General features: G+C 42.3%; 1 protein-coding gene across 1 annotated transcript in view; it reads left to right on the top strand.

The window, feature by feature from the left end:
* LOC145403746 (gem-associated protein 5-like) overlaps positions 1 to 18244 on the top strand; it is a 410271-nt gene that overhangs the window by 48352 nt on the left and 343675 nt on the right. The gene's annotated exons all lie outside the window — the stretch shown is intronic.

Here is an 18244-nt window from a genome sequence, read left to right on the forward strand (position 1 = left end):
GTGAAATAGTGTGTGCCAAAACTATTGAAAAGTTTAAAGATATGTATGATAAAAATGGCTTAATACACAGGACAGTACGAGCTTGACTCATTCCTGTAAAGATACATTTAGGTAAGAACACACACACACAGGTACGAAAGTGGTACACAAACAGGATGGAATAAAAAGGAGGAAGGTAGTAGAACCATGTCATGACAAGTATATAAACAAGATGATAAAGTTGATGTACTCAAATGTGGATGGAATGGTATCAAAATTACTAGAGATGAATGATTATGTCAGAGAAAATGAACCACAAATAATATGCCTAACTGAAACAAAATTAACACCAAGGATATCCAATGACATACTAAACTTAGAGGAATACAATATATGGAGAAGAGACAGAAATTTAAAAAAAGGAGGAGGAATTATAATATTAACTAAGAAAAATCTAAAAGTCAATGAAATAAAACTACATATACCATCACAAGTAGAACTGATTGCAGTAGAGATCAACACATCTTAAGGGAAAGTAATTGTAGCCAATTTGTACATGCCACCCAGATCAAACACATGGGAAAGAGACGAATATGAGGACCTGGCAGAGAGTACAATTCAGAGTGTAAGATCATTACTACATAAAATGGAAGAGAAATTGGAAAGAATTATACTAACTGGAGATTTTAATACAAATATAAATTGGAATACTCTAGATATAAATAGCCAAGAAAGCTGTTGAGACCAAAAGCTCCTGGATCTCGTGCAAGAGTTTTTCCTAACGCAACATGTGAGGAAAACCACCAGAAAAAGAGGACTCGATGTACCTTCAGTGCTAGATCTAATATTTACTAGGCAAGAAAATTATATTGACAGTTTAATATATCACCCTCCACTCGGCAAAAGCGATCATGCAGTACTAAATTACAACTTCAGGATAGCATATGACATAGTTAACAGCAATGAAAGTTACAAAAAGAGCCTAAACTATAAAAAGGGAAATTATCAAGACCTAAAGAAGTATTTCTTAGAAGTTGATTGGGAAAATGAGCTTAGAGGACAAGATTTAAATGCTGTATATAAAAAATTCTGTGAATTTTATGAAATAGGAGTCCAGAAGTACATCCCACAGCACAGAGAAGCAGATAAGAAAATACAGAAATGGTTCAATACAAAATGTAAAAATTCAAAAGAAAGAAGAGATTTGTTGTGGAATAGATACAGAAGACACAATAGTGAAAGGGCATATAATAATTACAAACAGGCAAGAAACGATTATACAAGAATAAGGAGGGAAGCCCAAAAACAGTTTGAGGAGGACATAATAAATAAAAGTAGTGATCAACCAAAGCTGTTTTACAGCTACATCAGAAGCAAAACCAAAGTAAAAGATATAATACAATCCATTACGGACGGGGGAATCATTTATACACAAGAGAAAGATATTTGTGAAGCACTAAATAAGAATTTCCAATTAGTTTTTACAGAAGAAAAAAATTTTGAGAGGGACTATGTAGAACATGCATGTCCACACATACTACCAGATATACAAATAGAAGAAAAAGTAATACAGGAGAAGTTAAATAAATTAGATAGAGGAAAAGCAAATGGTCCTGATGAAAGTTCATGTTGGGTACTACGAGAATGTGCAAAGGAGTTAAGTAAACCATTATTTTTAATTTTCAAGAAATCCTTGAGTCAAGGTAAACTACCTGATATTTGGAAGAAAGCAAATATTGTCCCCTCATTCAAGAAAGGAAATAGACAAAATCCACTCAACTACCGACCAATATCACTGACCAGTGTTGGAAGCAAGGTATTAGAAAAGCTTATAAGAAAAGCTTGGGTAAATCATCTAGAAGAACACAGTATGATAACAGAAAGACAGTTTGGTTTCAGAAAAGGAAAATCATGTGTTACTAATCTGTTGAGCTACTATGACAGAGTAACAAAAACAATACAGGAAAGAGAAGGATGGGTGGACAGTATGTATTTAGATTTCAAGAAAGCTTTTGACACAGTACCACACCAAAGACTTTTATGGAAACTGTACCATCAAGGAGGAACTCGAGGCAAACTGTTTTGTTGGATGCAAGATTTTCTCATAAAAAGAGAAATGCGAACAGTACTAAGAGGAAACTACTCATCATGGAAAGAAGTGACTAGTGGAGTACCACAGGGTTCAGTGCTGGCACCAATCATGTTTTTAGTGTATATAAATGATATAAACAGTAACACTGGAAATGAGAGCTATCTGAATATGTTTGCAGATGATGCAAAAATACAAAGGAGAATTACTAACACAGACTCTTGTAAAGAGCTACAAGAAGAATTAAATAAACTTAATGAATGGAGTAATACATGGCAAATGGAATTCAATGTGGACAAGTGTCATGTAATCAAGTGGTAAAAGTTTAAAAAGACCTGATTGGGATTATAAGTTAGGAAATAAAACCCTATACACATCAGAAAGAGAGAAGGACCTAGGTGTGATTATCAATAACAGACTCTCTCCGGCTGACCACATCAGCGAGAAGGTACGGAACATGTATACACTGCTTGCAAATATGAGAATAGCATTCACATACTTAAATGAAGACATGCTAAGAAGGATAATAACATCATTCATTAGACCAACCCTGGAATATGCATCAATAGTCTGGAGTCCTCATCCCAAAAAACACATAGACAAGATTGAAAAAGTTCAAAGGGCCGCTACAAGATGGATACCAAGCTTAAGGGACCTAAGCTACGAAGAAAGACTAAATAAACTGAATCTACCAACACTACAGGAGAGAAGGAAAAGAGGTGACATGATAATGCTATATAAATGCATATCAGGAAAGGAGAAAATAGACATAAATGATTACTTAACATATGGAGAAGCATCAGCAAGAGGACACTGCAAAAAACTGCATAAGAAGAGAGGTGATAAAGTCGTAAGGAAATTCAGTTTCCCAAACAGAGCAATTGATCAATGGAATGCACTACCGAATGAAATAGTGTGTGCCATAACAATTCACAAATTTAAGGATATGTACAATAAATATGGTTTAAGACACGGGACAGTACGAGCTTGACTCATTCCTGTAAAGATACAATTAGGTACAATTAGGTAAGAACACACAGGTTGCCGACAGAGATGGAGCTCTTCCTGGATCGTGGGGAAACAATCGCTGAATCAACGGCAAAAAGGTGACCAGCCTATTGTGATTATGTGAATGAGTGTGTGAGTGGTGGTCCCGTCAGACAATAGTTAAAAAAAAAAAAACAGGTTTTGGTCATGAAGAGTACAAGGTACAGTGGAAATAGAAAGTTTCCATGGGGTTGCATCATGGCGGAGAGGGACGGTGCTTTGTTTACATTTGGTGAAAGGGAATTCGTGGGGTTCTCCGAAAATGATGTGGGAAATGGAGGTACTAAGTTGAACCAAATAAGAGTAACAGGAGTATAGAAAACAGCAGAGAGGAATGCCCGGTAGTTAAAAAAGGTATGGGCAGTAATTAGAGAGTTACAGGAACAGACCTTTGAGCAGGAGAAAGAAATCAAAGTCCTACATAATAAACTGGAAAAGTTTGCACACGCAGTGCTGAACAAGAAAGAGAAGTAACAGAATTAACCCTTTCAGGTCTCAAATAGGTCCCAAGGTCATGTTTGAGAGGCGCATTTTTTTTTTTTTTTTTTTTTTTTTTAAGTTAAGGTTTGCAAAGAAAGAAAAAAAATATCATATTCATGCACAAGGAAGTAATACACATCTGCCTATAAAACATTAGAGCTCTACTCACTATGCAGGTTCTGCAAAAATGATGTGAAGTTGCATAGCAAGTGGTGTGTGGTAGCGTGATGAGTATTGCCATCTCAGTGTGTAGATGATTTCTTGGTGCATAGGCGACATGATTGCATTGTTTGTTTCCATATTTTTCCATAGAAAACAGTGCACTAATATATGTACATTATATCTCATGTGATTTGTGAATGATTCTTGAGATGTTTTCTTTACAAAAAACAAAAATAATTACAAGATCCATATAAAACTATCACTTACTTACTAGTTACTACTGACTAATTTATTTTCCTTTGCTCTTATTTTGCTTAGTACTGTCCAAGGCTGTGGGGGTGAGGACATGGGGGTAAGCCTACAAGCTTGCCTTTTGTATGTACATATGTTTGTTTTGTTGCTAACTATATCATCCTGTGTACTTACAGGCAGCAGTAGAGACAGTGATCAAATATTTATTATTTCTCAAAATTGATGGTGTTATAAGTATAACCAGGAAATGTGAGAAGCTCATGAAATCTAAATCAGAAAAAAGTGTGGAGACACTAACAATCATTTTTCAATGAAAAAGGCAACACTCGCTGCACATGTATATCCACCTGGTAAGAAATAAATGCGTGGTACATGTATAAAAGGCTACAGAAACAACCTTAGAAACCTAAAATCATAAATCTGTAATTATTTTCCCTCAATCAGACACACTAACCCCCAGGAAATGAATAAATAATGAGACAAACAACGCGGAAATCTCTTGCTTGCCTGTGACGCGCCAGCTATATGTGTAGGCAGGAGGCAGGGGGTGGGGGATTGGAGGGAGAGTGGAGAGTGGAGGGTGGGAGGGAGAGGGGTGGGGTATTGGTGGGAGGTAGGAGAGTGGAGGAAGTAGGGGGTGTGGGATTGGAGGGAGAGTGGAGGGTGGAAGGGTGGGAGGTAGAGGAGTGGGGAATCGGTGGGAGGTAGGGGGATGGATGAAGGGGGATATGAAAGAGAGGAGGGAGGTGAGAGCTATATATCCTCCAGAGCAGTAAAAATATATTGCAAACAATATTCTTTTGCTAAATGAACTGTCGATACCAAACTGTTAAAAAATATTGCCAAATCAACAGCATACTAAAACCAATATGTGCAACCCAACCCCCCACCATGATTAGCTCTTCCCAGTCTGTTTAAACTAAAATATTGTGATCTGCGCATGCCTGGTAGGTGTAGAGGGGTCTGGGGAGTGGCTCATATCCTTATTTCATTCACCAGCCTTATGCAACAGTTTTCATTCATGCCTAAATATGCTGCCACGTGAGTGGCTAGGAGACCCCAACCGAGAAAGCGATTATAGTGGCCAGGACACCTGAAAGGGTTAAAAGTGAGTAACGAATCTGCCTCAGATGATATAAAACAGCTCAGAAGAGAGAATAAGAAGTTGGAAGAGGAAAGGGACAGAATGAAAAGTAAACTAGATGAATATGAATAAAAATCAAGGATGCATAATGAGCACATTAAGGAAATCAAGGAGCAACATAAGGGTTGGAAGAAAATTCAAGAGGAAGGAAATGTAAATTTAAGAGAGATCATAGAACAACAAAGTAAGGAAAAGGTGGAGATGGAAGTGGTTAGGGTACAGAGAAGTAGAGAATCTTTAGTCAGGGATGTAGCAGATAAGAAAAAATGTGTAATAATTTCAGGAGTAAAAGAAAAACTTATGACAGTAAGATCAGAAAGAGAAAGAGAAGAACTAAGTAAGGTTAAAGAATTAATATCAGTAGTTATGGAGGGGAAATGACGAAGCTCAGGAAGAGATTGAGGAAGCATTTAGGTTAGGAAAGTATGAAGGAGGAGGAGCGAGGCCATTGAAGGTAAAGTTTAAGTCCCAGGTGATGATAAATGAAATCATCAATAAAACATGGAAATAATCAGACAAAGAGGGGTTCAAAATTGTTTGGATAAGGAGAGATGCAAATGAAGAAGAACGAGCTAAAATAAAGGAGTTAGTAGAGGAAGCAAAGGCAAAAAACGAACAGAGAACGGAGGAAGAGAAGACAGTGTTTTTATTGGAGTGTTATGGATCAGAAATTGAGGAAGTGGTACCGACAGAGAGAAGGAGAGAAGAAGGTATAAAAAACAACAAAAAAAAGTTTGAAAGTGGCATATACTAATGTTGATGGTTAATATCGGCAAGGTTAGAAATCAACGATTTCTTGAGGGTACATGAACCTGATGTTATGTGCATTGTAGAGACCAAGTTAAGAGAGGATATTGATATCCATATGTGAGGTGGTAAATTAAAACTGTGGAGAAGAGATAGAGAAGAAAAGACAGGAGGAGGAGTGATGGTAGCAGTGAAGAACAACATAAATGTAGATACTGTGGAAATGGGAGAGGGTAGGGCTTAAGTGATAAATATGAAATTAAAAACTGAAGAGAATGGCAAGGGAGATATGGCAGTAGTATATGTTCCCCCTAAGACAAGAGCATGGAATGACGATGTATACCAGGAGATGTGTCAGACATGGTTAGTTATTTACAGAAAGTTATTGAGAATAGCAACAATATAATTCTAATGGGTGATTTCAATTGTAAAGAAGTGAACTAGGAAGAATGGGACTCAGGAGGCAGTAAAGATTCATGGGACTTTATAATATTAAATATAGCAATGAATAATGTAATGTCACAGTGAGTCAAAGAAGAGACATGATTCTAAGGTGAGGACACACCAGCAAGATTAGGTTTACTACTGACCAAAGAACCTGATGTAATTGAATCCTTGAAATATCTGTGTCCCATAGGAAAAAGTGATCATGTGGTCATTGAGTTCCAGATGATAATAGGGAACGTGGTGCCAAGAGACGAGCTTTATAGGCAGGGAAGTACAACTTTGGGAACATTCTTTACAGGATTGAGAGAATTTTTCGAAAATGTGGGTTGGAGAAAATTCAGAGAAATGAGAGATACAGAGGAAGTGAGATGTCTTTCTAGACCTCTGTAATTTGGGAGTGGAAAAATATGTGCTTAGAGTAAGGGGGAAAGAAAACAGGAAAAAGGAATGGTTTAATAGAAGGTGTATGATAGCAAAAAAAAGAGAGAGACACGGCGTGGAACAACTGGAGAAAGAGAGGTAATAACAGAACAAAGGAAGAATATAAAAGAGCTAGAAATGAATATACAAGAATGCGTAGAGAGGAAGAAAGGAACTTTGAAAAAGGTATAATAGATAATTGTAAGGATGAAACCAAATTGTTTTATAGATTTGTCATTGGCAAATTAAAAGAAAACAAAGGAATCACTAAACTAAAAGTAGAAGGAGAGGTCTATAAAGATGTGACAATGCAATCTGAAATAATGAATAACTGTTTCCAATTGGTTTTCATGAATGAACGGGAGTTTGTGGAAGGGGAGGGAGTGACTAGAAATGTAGTGATAAAAGATAAGAAAGTGGATGTGCAGAAAGTGTATAACTTACTGGAAACTCAAGATGTAAGGAAGGCCCCAGGACCGGATGGAATCTCTAATTGGATACCAAAGGAAAGCAGAGAACAACTGGTGGATAAGATTCACAGTTTAATTGTGTGTTCTCTCAAAGAGGGGAAAGTGCCTCGGGAATGGAAGAGGGCAAATATGGTACCAATATATAAGGGAGGAAACAAAGGAAGAACCCCTGAATTATAGACCAGTGTCCCTAACCAGTATGGTCGCAAAATTGTGCAAGAGAATCCTGAAAGATGGGTGGATAAAGTATCTGTAAGAGATGAATTTTTTGGCTGAAAGTTGGTTTGGATTCAGAAGTGGAAGATCATGTGTTTCCAACTTGAGCTTTTACTCAAGAGTAATTAATGCACTACAGGAGAGAGACGGTTAGGTGGATTGTATGTATTTAGATTTGGAGAAGGCCTTGAACAAGGTACCTCATAAGAGACTAATGTGGAAATTTAGAGCATATAAGAGGACTAAAGGGAAACCTCCTGGAATGGATGAGAGACATTTTGAGAGACAGACAAATGAGGACAGTAATAAAGGACAATATGTTTGGATGGAGGGAAGTAACAAGTAGAGTCCCACAGGGCACAGTGTTGGCACCAGTAATGTTCCTGATTTATGTAAATGATATGGTAGATGGAGTGAACAGTTATGCAAGTCTGTTTGCTGATGATGCAAAGATCTTGAGGAAGGTAGAGGTTGAGGAGAACTGTAAATTGCTGCAGGAGGATCTGGATAGGATACATGATTGGAGCTGGATATGGGAAATGAAATTCAATGCGAAGAAATGTAAAGTATTGGAAATGGGTAAAAGTACCAAGAGGCCATCGCTAAATTATTTGATGGGTAATGAACCAGTCACAAAAGTGAGAGAAGAGAAAGCTTTGGGAGTGCTGGTCCAGGATAGTTTGTCACCTGAAAAACATATTAACAAGACAGTTAGAGAGACATATAAACTCTTGACGAACATAAGAGTAGCATTTCATTACGTGGATGAGGAGATGATGAAAAAATTGATTGTGGCCATGATCCGCCCTAGGTTGGATTATTCGGCAGTAGTGTGGTCCCTACACAAGAAGAAAGATATAAATAAAATCGAGAGAATACAAAGAACAGCAACCAAGATGGTCCCCAGTCTGGCAAATCTGTCATACAGAAAGAGGCTGGAAAAGTTGGATCTACCTTCCTTAGAGGAAAGGAGAGAGAGAGAGGGGCGACATGATTGCAGTGTTCAGGACCATGATGGAAGTAGACAAAATTGACAGAGAAGATCTGTTTGTATGGGATAAGAGAGTAACAAGAGGACATGGAATGAAACTGAAGAAGCCAAGCTGCTTGAACGATATCAAGAAATGCAGTTTACCTAATGGGTGCATAGAGCTGTGGAACAGCCTGGACAAAGAGATTATCCAGTCTAAAAACTTAAATGACTTTAAAGCAAAATTTGACTTACTGAGAAACAGAGTCGGGACCCCACGAGCGTAGCTCATTACCTGTATATCACAATTAGGTAAATTAGCTAAATTACAGTAGCTAAATACACACACACACACACACACACACACACACATTCCATCCCACAATATGATTACAATATCAGTACTGTACAGTAATTTCTGTACCAGTTCATATCATAATACTGAGTATAGTATGGTATGTGTGTATGTACAGTACTGTACATTGCACTTCCATTCGGTATGGGTACTCGTTTCAACATCACAGTCAGCCACCTTAGCCAAGCAGCCCTATTAGGATTGGTTAGGTTTGGTAAGGTCAGGTAAAGATATCCTATGTAATTTTGCTTGGGAAACACATTGAGTGTATCTTCGAGAAAATCCTGTGTGTTTTTTTTTTGAAAGGACGATGCTCGCTTGGTTCCCGGCTGAGGGGTACCGGTGACCACCGCGTGTGTAACACAGGCCACAAGCCACAAGTACATATTCAGTGACAGTGCCCATCCGCCTCTCTACCGAAGGTTGAAAGTCACATGGCCACCGGGAGAGAGAGAGAGAGAGACACACACACACACACACACACACACACACACACACACACACACACACACACACACACACCGCATACTCAAAGAGAGAGAGAGAGATTCCCTCCCACAATATCAGTAAAGTGATTTCTGTACCAGTGCATATGATAGTACTGTACTGTACACAGTACAGTACTGTATGTGTGTATGTACAGTACAATACTGTACAGTACACTTCCATTCGGTATTGGGTATTTGTTTCAGTACCACAGTCACCCACCTTAGCCAAGCAGCCCCGATGGGATAGGTTAGGTTTGGTAAGGTTAGGTAAAGATGGCGGTGGCTCAATCGGTAGAGAGGTGGCCTGCAGTCCTAATGGACCCAGGTTCGAATCCCGGCTGGGGCAGGGAACAGTTTAAGGATTTGAATTTCATTAAATCAGGCATTACTGATCTACCAGGAGACCCGCTGACATGTCGTAAAAATACCCCCGCTAATACCAATACACCAGTCCTGTATGAGACAGCCCTAGCATGTATTCAATATGAACGGTGGGTGTTAGTGCCGAAGTGGTGACATGTGAGGTGTATGGTATGTAGGAGGACTGCTGGGCCTTGATAGCAGGCTGTGAAGCCTATGCCCAGAGTTGGACGCTTTAAAAAAAAAAAAAAAAAAAAAAAATGTAATTTTGCCTGGGAGACACATTGAGTATATCTTCGAGAAAATTCTGTGGTTGTTTTTGAACGGAGGAGGTGAGCTTTGTTCCTGGCTGAGGGGCACCGGCTACCATCCTGCGTGTAACACACCACAAGCCATGAGTAAACGTATGGTAAAACCACCCATCCGTCTTTAGACCGTATGGCGGGAGTCCCCCGGCCTCCGGTATTAGTGTGGAAACCCCCCACCACACACACCTGTCCGCTTCCCTACCAAATGGTCAGAGTTGCCCAGCAGGCCGCATTAGTCATACACTGCCTGAGGCGGTGATCTACTGGTCATCCGATGTTGCCATTACGTACTAGCCCTTGCCTAGGCAAACGGAAGTGAACCTCATATGCAGATGTCAGTTTGCTGCCTGTTGCTTCCTCTGTGCTCAAAAGCAACTGTTGGGTGTGGTATGGCAGCACTGTACTGCTTGCTGGTGAACAGAAGCCTGCACCTCAGTTCCTGCCTCTCTGCCCCTCGTGAGTGGTAGCACGTGCAATGATGGCCATGACTGCAGTTGCGTTTGTGGTAGTTCTGTACGATCTTCAGGTTGTGGCCCTGCTCTGCTGTATTCTCGTGTGATTGATGATGGCCCCACCACCACCTGAGAAGCGGAAGAGGAAGGTTCTGAGTCTGGAGAAGAAACATGACATATTGGGCAAGGATGATGCGGGCTGGAACATGGGATGCAGTCTTCGTGAATATGATCTAGCCCATTCAGCATTGTTCAATATCAAGAAGTCACATGACAAGCTTATGCAGTATGGACAGGACTTTGCCGAACGCACATGTCACGGTGACAGGAAGGTAATGACCCAGGCCGGGCAGGCCATTATCAACCAGTCGACATTGATGTGGTTTCGTTAGCAACGTGGTGCCGGGTGCTAGTGCGTGGGACCGAGGTGAAGGCTGCTGCTGAGAAGTTTGCACACCTGCACAACGTGCATGACTTCAAGGCGTCCGAAGGATGACTTTTTCGCTTCAAACTTTGCCATGGACATCCTGGCTGCAAGGCACACGGTGAGGCCATGGATGTGGCAGTGGAGGAAGTAGACCCATTTTGCCGGAAAGTGCATCACCTGATCAAGGACAAGGACCCTGCCATTGGTCAAGTCTATAACGCTGACGAAATTGGTCTGTTCTATTGCTCCTAACCCACCAACACCCTGGCTGAGGAAAGGGAGAAGTCTGTGCCTGGTCAGAACTTGTCCAAACAACGTGTCTCTGTTTTGTGCTGTGCCAATGCTAACGGGACACACTGCCTCAAATCTGTTCTTGTTGGGCGTGCGAAACAACCATGTTGTCTCCATTGGTTGATGGATAGCCTGCCTCTTGTGTGGTACCATTATGTGAAGGCCTGGTTTACCTCTAAGATCTGCATAGATTGGTTCCTCAAACATTTCATCAAGGAGGTTATCCGTTATCAAACAGAGGTCCTTGGAATCGCTCACGGCCAGGTGAAGGCACTCCTGCCACAATGCCCTGCTCATCCGTCTGAGAAGGATTTGGTTGCTTTTGATGGGCGGATTAGGTGCACGTTTCTGCCACCTAATATGACTGCTCTGAGTCAACCAATGGAGCAGGGTGTTATTGTGGCTGCAACTGCCAATGGAGGTTCCTGAATGAGCCGATGGTGGTGCTGGAGGATGAGGACACAGTCGAGGACACACTTGAGGATCAGACCTTGCAGAATCTTTGGCGTTACTACCTGAAGTCTGCAGTGTTCAGCTGGGCGAATCCCTGGAAGGAAGTCTCCGTCAAAACCCTCAAATGCAGTTTTCTTGTGTCCTGCAGGGAATTGATGCCAAGCACGACTTCGAGGGGTTTGACGTGGACGATTTCCATAGTCGCATTAGAACATAAGGAGAGCAGGTGGACATTGATGACTTGCGGGAGTGGCTGGATGACGACGGCAGTGATCCTGGTTACCAGACCATGTCTGATGAAGAGATAGTCGCTGCTGCCTCTGCAGGCACAGAAGAGGACAACGGGACTGATGAGAACCAGGATGAGGACAGTGCCTTGCAGCCCTCCACAACTCCTTCAGTCCCTCATGTCATTGTCCTCCATGGTTACCTGGAGGGGGTGCTGGAGTATGCTGAGCACCCACACTGTGACAGTGAGTTGGTGCCACTCTTCATAGCAATGGAGCTGTGGGGAGTCCGGGACACTGTCATCCTCCGGCAGAATCACTGGTCCTATCGTCAGATCAGGATCGACTCATTCTTCAAGCCTGCTAGCCCCCTCTCATCACCACCACCACAACCACCACCACAACCACCACCACCACCACCAGCTTGTTTCCGGCCTTCACCTTTGGACCCTCACCCAAGCACGTCGACAGCCGTTGAGTCTCCATTGGACGTAAGTTTGCGGCTGTCTTTGGAGTCTCCTGAGGTGGGTAGGCCACCATCACCGCACCGCATTTCACCAGTCATTGCCCAGCTCCAGCAGGTTGAGGATGACGAGGGGGAGTTTCTAGACCTTTGTTAGGCACTACTGTTTGCCACTAAACCACACGGGACAACTCTTCACCTACTGGAGGTGGCAGGTTACAAAGCATGGCAGCAGTGCCAGATAACTTTAGGTTTCTTTCATAGTTTCCATGGTGCTAAAATTTATTTAGGATATTCCTATGTGTGTTTTGAGGTCACAATATAGCAGAATGACCTGAAAACTGTTCCAAAAATAGGAAGGGTACTGTACATACAGTAGTGGTTAGGTAGGGTGTTTTTTTTTTTTTTTTTTTTTTTTTTTTTTTTTTTTCCCCATGGTTTTGTTGGTGTTGAAAATTATTTTGGATAATCCTGTGTATGTTTTGATGTCAAAATATTCCAGAATGACTGGAAAACAGTGACAAAATACGGTGAGATACTGTACATACAGTTGTGTTTAGGTAGGGTGTTTTTTGGTTTTCAGTGTTTTTTTCCACTCACTTGATGATGTGCTGCTTACTTCTGCCTTTACCATTATCACTGTTTTTCTGTGTCTGCCCTCTTCTCTTCCTTTTTCTCCCATCATTCCTGTCGCATTTTATTACTCCTCTTTCTATTTCAGTAGGCATTACATTGAGTGACAAACCTAATGGTTTCTTGTAAGCCAGGAAATCATTTACAACGCTGGGTGGTAGCTATGTAACCAACCCACGTGTTCCCTACGTGTCAACAAATGGGTTAGCAGAGGGTTAGTGTCCCTCCTTGTAAAACTGCTAACTCAAAGACTGAAGGCCACCCCTTGTGGAATTATTGCGTCTGGCAGTAGATAGATAGATAGTGTTTTTTTGGATCATTTTCTTGGTTTTGAAAATTATTTTGGATAATCCTGTGTATGTTTTGATGTCAAAGTATGCCATAATGACCTGAAAACACTACCAAAATAAGGAGGAGTACTGTACATACAGTAGTGTATAGGTAGGGTGTTTTTTTATTTTCAATAGTTTTCCTGCATGGTTTTCTTGGTGTTTACCATTACTTTTCATATGCCTATGTGTGTTTTGATGTCTGAATGTGCCTGAATGACGAGAAGACACTGCCAAATTAAGCATAGGTACTGTACAAATAGGTTAGGTATAGGTTGGAGGTGGGTATAGGTATGGTCTGGGTATGGTAGTGGAATAGTGTTCGTTATCCGGATGTTGCCATTACCCGGACATGCGCTTGGCTCTATTATGTCCGGATAAATGAGAAATTACTCTGTGTGTATATATATATGAATACATATATATCTTGAATTTGGCTCTCTATTGTACAGTAATCCCTCCACTATCCGACATAATAGAGCCAAAGGCATGTCTGGAAAGTGGTCCTGTCCGGATAGAGGCCACCAGCCTCCTGGACTGGTACTTATGGACCCTAACCAGCCTAACTTTGAAAGCCACCTAAATAACTCCCTACCGGACATGCATAGCACCTATTTAAACCTATTTAAGACCTTATTCACACCAATAATGGACATAAAGCATGAAATAAATGAAAAGGAAACAAAGAATGAGGAATTAGGAGTGACTGTACCTCAGCCATTACTTACATCACGTTTGTGGCTGCCTTTCTAAAGTTTTGGCAGTGGTGAAAATGCTCTTGAAGCACGTACAGTAATCCAGCGTTGTGCTGCACTTAATTCTTTGGTGAGGATATGGAAAGTGTGAGTGCATTCAAGTACTTGGGTGGTGTGATTAGTAAGGATGGAACTTTGGGGGATGAAGTGCGTGAAAGGGTACAGCAGGGAAGGAAGGTTGTTGGTTCATTGAAAGCATTGATGAGAAATAGGAAGGTGAGTATGGAAGTTAAGAAGTCACTGCACGATAGTATTGTGATCCCTACCCTGACGTATGGAAGCGAGGCATGGACCTTTGCAAGAGGGGAACAAGTCAAGAGTGAGAACAGTGGAAATGAGTTACTTGAGAGGAGCATGTGGAGTGACATGGAGGGACAGGTTGACGAATGAAGAAGTGAAGGAACGTTGTGGGGTGGATGTGGATGTGGTTGAGAAGATCAGGAGAAATACACTGAGGTGGTTTGGACATGTGGAGAGAATGGAGAAAGAAAGACTGACTAAGGGGGTGTATGTAGGTGAGGTGGAGGGAGGGAGAGGGAGGGGTAGACCGAGGATGAGGTGGAGGGATGGAGTTGAGAAGTATATAAGGGAGAGGGGGATGAGTTGGGGGGAGGGAGGGCAGTCAAATGGTGGTTGACAGAGCGACTTGGAGGTGTTTTGTCTGTGGCCACCCTTTGTGGGATTAGGGCATCGGGCTATAGATCGATAGATAGATTTATCGCTCGTAGAATATTTTGGCTCGTAGTAGGTTTGGCTACTAAAAATTTATTTGGCTCGTAAATCTGAAACCTTATGAGCCAAAGGACTCACAACCATTGGCAATTAACAAGAGCCCTGACTTGGTCAGCGCCAGGGCAGTGTAATAATTATCGATATACAGAATGTGGTGCCTGTTGAAATGCCTTTCCATGAGCACTTTCCTGACTGATGCTGAGAACCCATGAGGATTGTCACTAGGTATATCAGCATCTGTTGCTGAATGAACTATCACATCTAGCACATATGCTGTTTTGCAGTCGCAAAGAACAAAGAATTTGAGGCCAAATTGGTGATGCTTTGATGGCACATACTGAATAAATGCCAGCCTCCCCCTGAATAACACCAGCGACTCATCGATAACCACTTCTGGAATGGACAACAAACCGTGGAATATGACTCCTTGAGCATTTTAGGATTGGTCTTATTTTCCACAACCAGTTGTTTGGTGCAGGCCCGTAATTTCTATTGAAATGAAGGAACCTTAGGATGGCCAGGTACCTGTCATGGGCCGTGTACTCACCAAAGACACGTATGTCCACAAGTTTATCAACCGACCAATTGTCATAGAGCACATGTTTCCTTGTGTGCACCATCAACATGGTAAGGGCTAGCCACACAAACATCTCCCCCACCTCCACAAGTATCCAGTCACGCATGTGCGTGCTCTCACTGGCAGCCACATCCAGCCATCGCACACATAGCCTGGTGGAAATTGATTTCCTCCACCAGGTATTGCATGATAGCAGTTGTGAAAATGGCACTAAGTAAACTGCTAATAGTCCAGGACCTGGGGGGAAGTTCATCCTTCTGCACACGTGCTCCCTCCTCATCAAATACCGGCACAGTTGGCTCAAAGCCGGCACCGTCCTCCCACACAAAGGTATTGACTCTACCTCCACGTGGTAAAACCGGCCGTCTGGCAGTTGCAGGACATTTTTTCATCACTCGTGCACGCCCACAGGCAGGGGGTGAAGGGGAAGGAGAGAGGTGTCGGCGGTAGGGGGGGTAAGCGGGTGATGACTCACCTGATGTGAAACTTGCCTGGGGAGACGCTCGGTGCTGAGTATCTCCACGTGGGTCTCATGTGGGAAATACCGCTCCCACAGGGCCTGGTTGTGGAGAATCAACCCTTGAGGTGCTAGGTTGAGGTGTTGGGAATCATCGTAGGACGAGATGTTGGCGAGCAGGCGACAAGAGTGTGGAAGAGATGGCTCTTCAGCGTTTGTTCCACAGATGACCAGCTCCACGACCACCTACCTGATGTTCTGGGTCATCAGTCACCTCCTCCTCACCGAATTCGTCACCTTCATATGCCCTTCCCTCTTCTAGAAGCAGTTTCACAGCCTTCTCTGGCATCGGAAAGTGGGTAGGGGTCAGAGGACGAGAGAGGTCGCTCTCCACGTGGTAGCTCTTCCTCTCCTCTGAGAACGTGCCTCTTGCTGTGTGTCTGTAAGGACACGGTGTCATCCAAGGCATGTCCAATAGCACTATCACTAAACCCTTTCCCCAGCACTATGGGCAGAACTTCCCCAGCACTATGGGCAGAAATTTCACAGAGGTCGATGAGGCAATTGGCCCTTCACACAGTGCTATAGAATTGGATGATGACGAGGAAGAAGACATGGCTCCTCACGCTACCACTGCCATGTACAGACTGAACCGTGCAACTGCGGGGTACCTGGGGGTCCTACCTACCCAGTGGGTATCACAGAAAATGGTCATGAGTTCAAAGGGTGGCGGGAAGGTGAGTCTGGTATATGCTGTCAGCCGGCAGCGATCCACGCCTTGAATCTTGATGGCTGTACGTGGCAGCCGGTAGTTAGGGGTTAAATATTATGACTAAACAAAGAATATAAAAACTAATGGATGCGGTCAGTTCATGCTTATTTAAACTCTGTGCATACACTGTTTACGTACACAAACCCACACAGCCAGCATACTTACACACCACCAGTATGCGGAGTACCTCGTTCTCAACTCGTTGCTTTAAGCCATCAGTTCTTATTTTCTTTTCTTTTCTCTTTTCCCACCTACCCACTTATAATAATGAACCTTTAATAGTTTTCAGTAAGACTGTTAACCCTTGAACACCAGGGTATTTTTAACGCAGTCGTAATCTCACTTCGGGCAATTTCCCAGAAACCGCTGAAAATGGCTTGTTTTCAAACCTTAATATCTCGGAAAGCATAGCACTGAGGGAAATGAATTAAGGACCATTTTACTCACAAACTTTTCCTCTTGCAAATGAAAATATCACAGGTCTGTAGGTCTTTGCGTTGATGAGTAATGATGTGAGAAATGAACTAATTTTTGGCACGGGAGCATGGCATGTTCGTGCGTCTGCTGGTGGCGCCATCTATGGCTTTGCTCCTAGTGTGATAACTTCTCCACTACGAGATAAACTAGACACTGTTGCATCCAAGGCGTGACTTACGGCACTATCACTAGGCCATTTTTCTAGTATCCTTGGAAGGAGGCTTGGCAGGGGTGGATGATGCAATTGGCTGCAAGTGGCGTCGACAGAATCAGACAGATAGGAACCTGAAGACATCATTATACACATGCTAAAAGAACGGGACAGACTGACTCTGCCTGTGTGCTATGGAGGGACTCCCTCCCTACCCTTTGGTGGCGAGATGAAATGGCGGCCAGTTCAAATGGTGGCTGGAAGACATTTGCATGTATAGCCACTAGTGGCCGTCTAGCACCCCTATTGTGATGTGTATAGATGTTACCAATCAGTTAGGGGCTAAGCTGAAAAAGTGTCAGGGTAATAACATTCTTTCATGCAGGATCGAACAAAACAATGAACGAGATCTTCTATGAGAGTAATCCATATCCGATATCCTGATATTGGCTGTAGATATCGGTATCGGTTAGTGTCTGAAAAAATGCGAATACGGTATTGTCGATATATCGGTTCAGTGTATTACAGCACTTAAGGGATTTGTTGTGGTTGGATTGTTAGATGGCCCTAGTTGGAGTGACAGCCTTTCATACTGTAGGTTCAGTCCACGAGAGCTGATTTTTTTCTTTTTCCCCCAGCCATGATTGAAATAAGGTAGTCATCAACCCATACATGTGGTGGACTGTGGTAGTGTATCTTCAGATCTGAACATCTTGAAGGGGTAATATGGGATTGTATCTAACTGTTACTTTGTCATAAGTAAGGGACATGTTCTGTAATTTGACAGCTGTTTGAATTCGGGTGGTGCAGTAAATGAGGAAAACATGTCCAGTCAGCACTATAGGTAGCTATTGATCATCCATTGTCTGATCCTTTTCTGCTCATCAGGAGCATAGAAGCCAAAGGCTAGGTACTCAGTCTCAACATTGAAGATGAGGGTGGCTAGCCTCATTCATCCCTGAGTGGCATTATGTGAGTACGCCCGCAACCTCATCTTTTTGGAGTGCCATAACCCACTGGACCACCCGGCATCTTTTGGTTATATGGTTACCACTGAGCATAGTAAATGGTTTCCTGGGTTATTGTGAACCATTTGGCTGGTTACTCAGTATAG

Source organism: Coenobita brevimanus, chromosome 61 (genome assembly GCF_032717465.1).
Source record: "Coenobita brevimanus isolate Jiangsu-jjx chromosome 61, ASM3271746v2, whole genome shotgun sequence".
Taxonomy (NCBI): domain Eukaryota; kingdom Metazoa; phylum Arthropoda; class Malacostraca; order Decapoda; family Coenobitidae; genus Coenobita; species Coenobita brevimanus.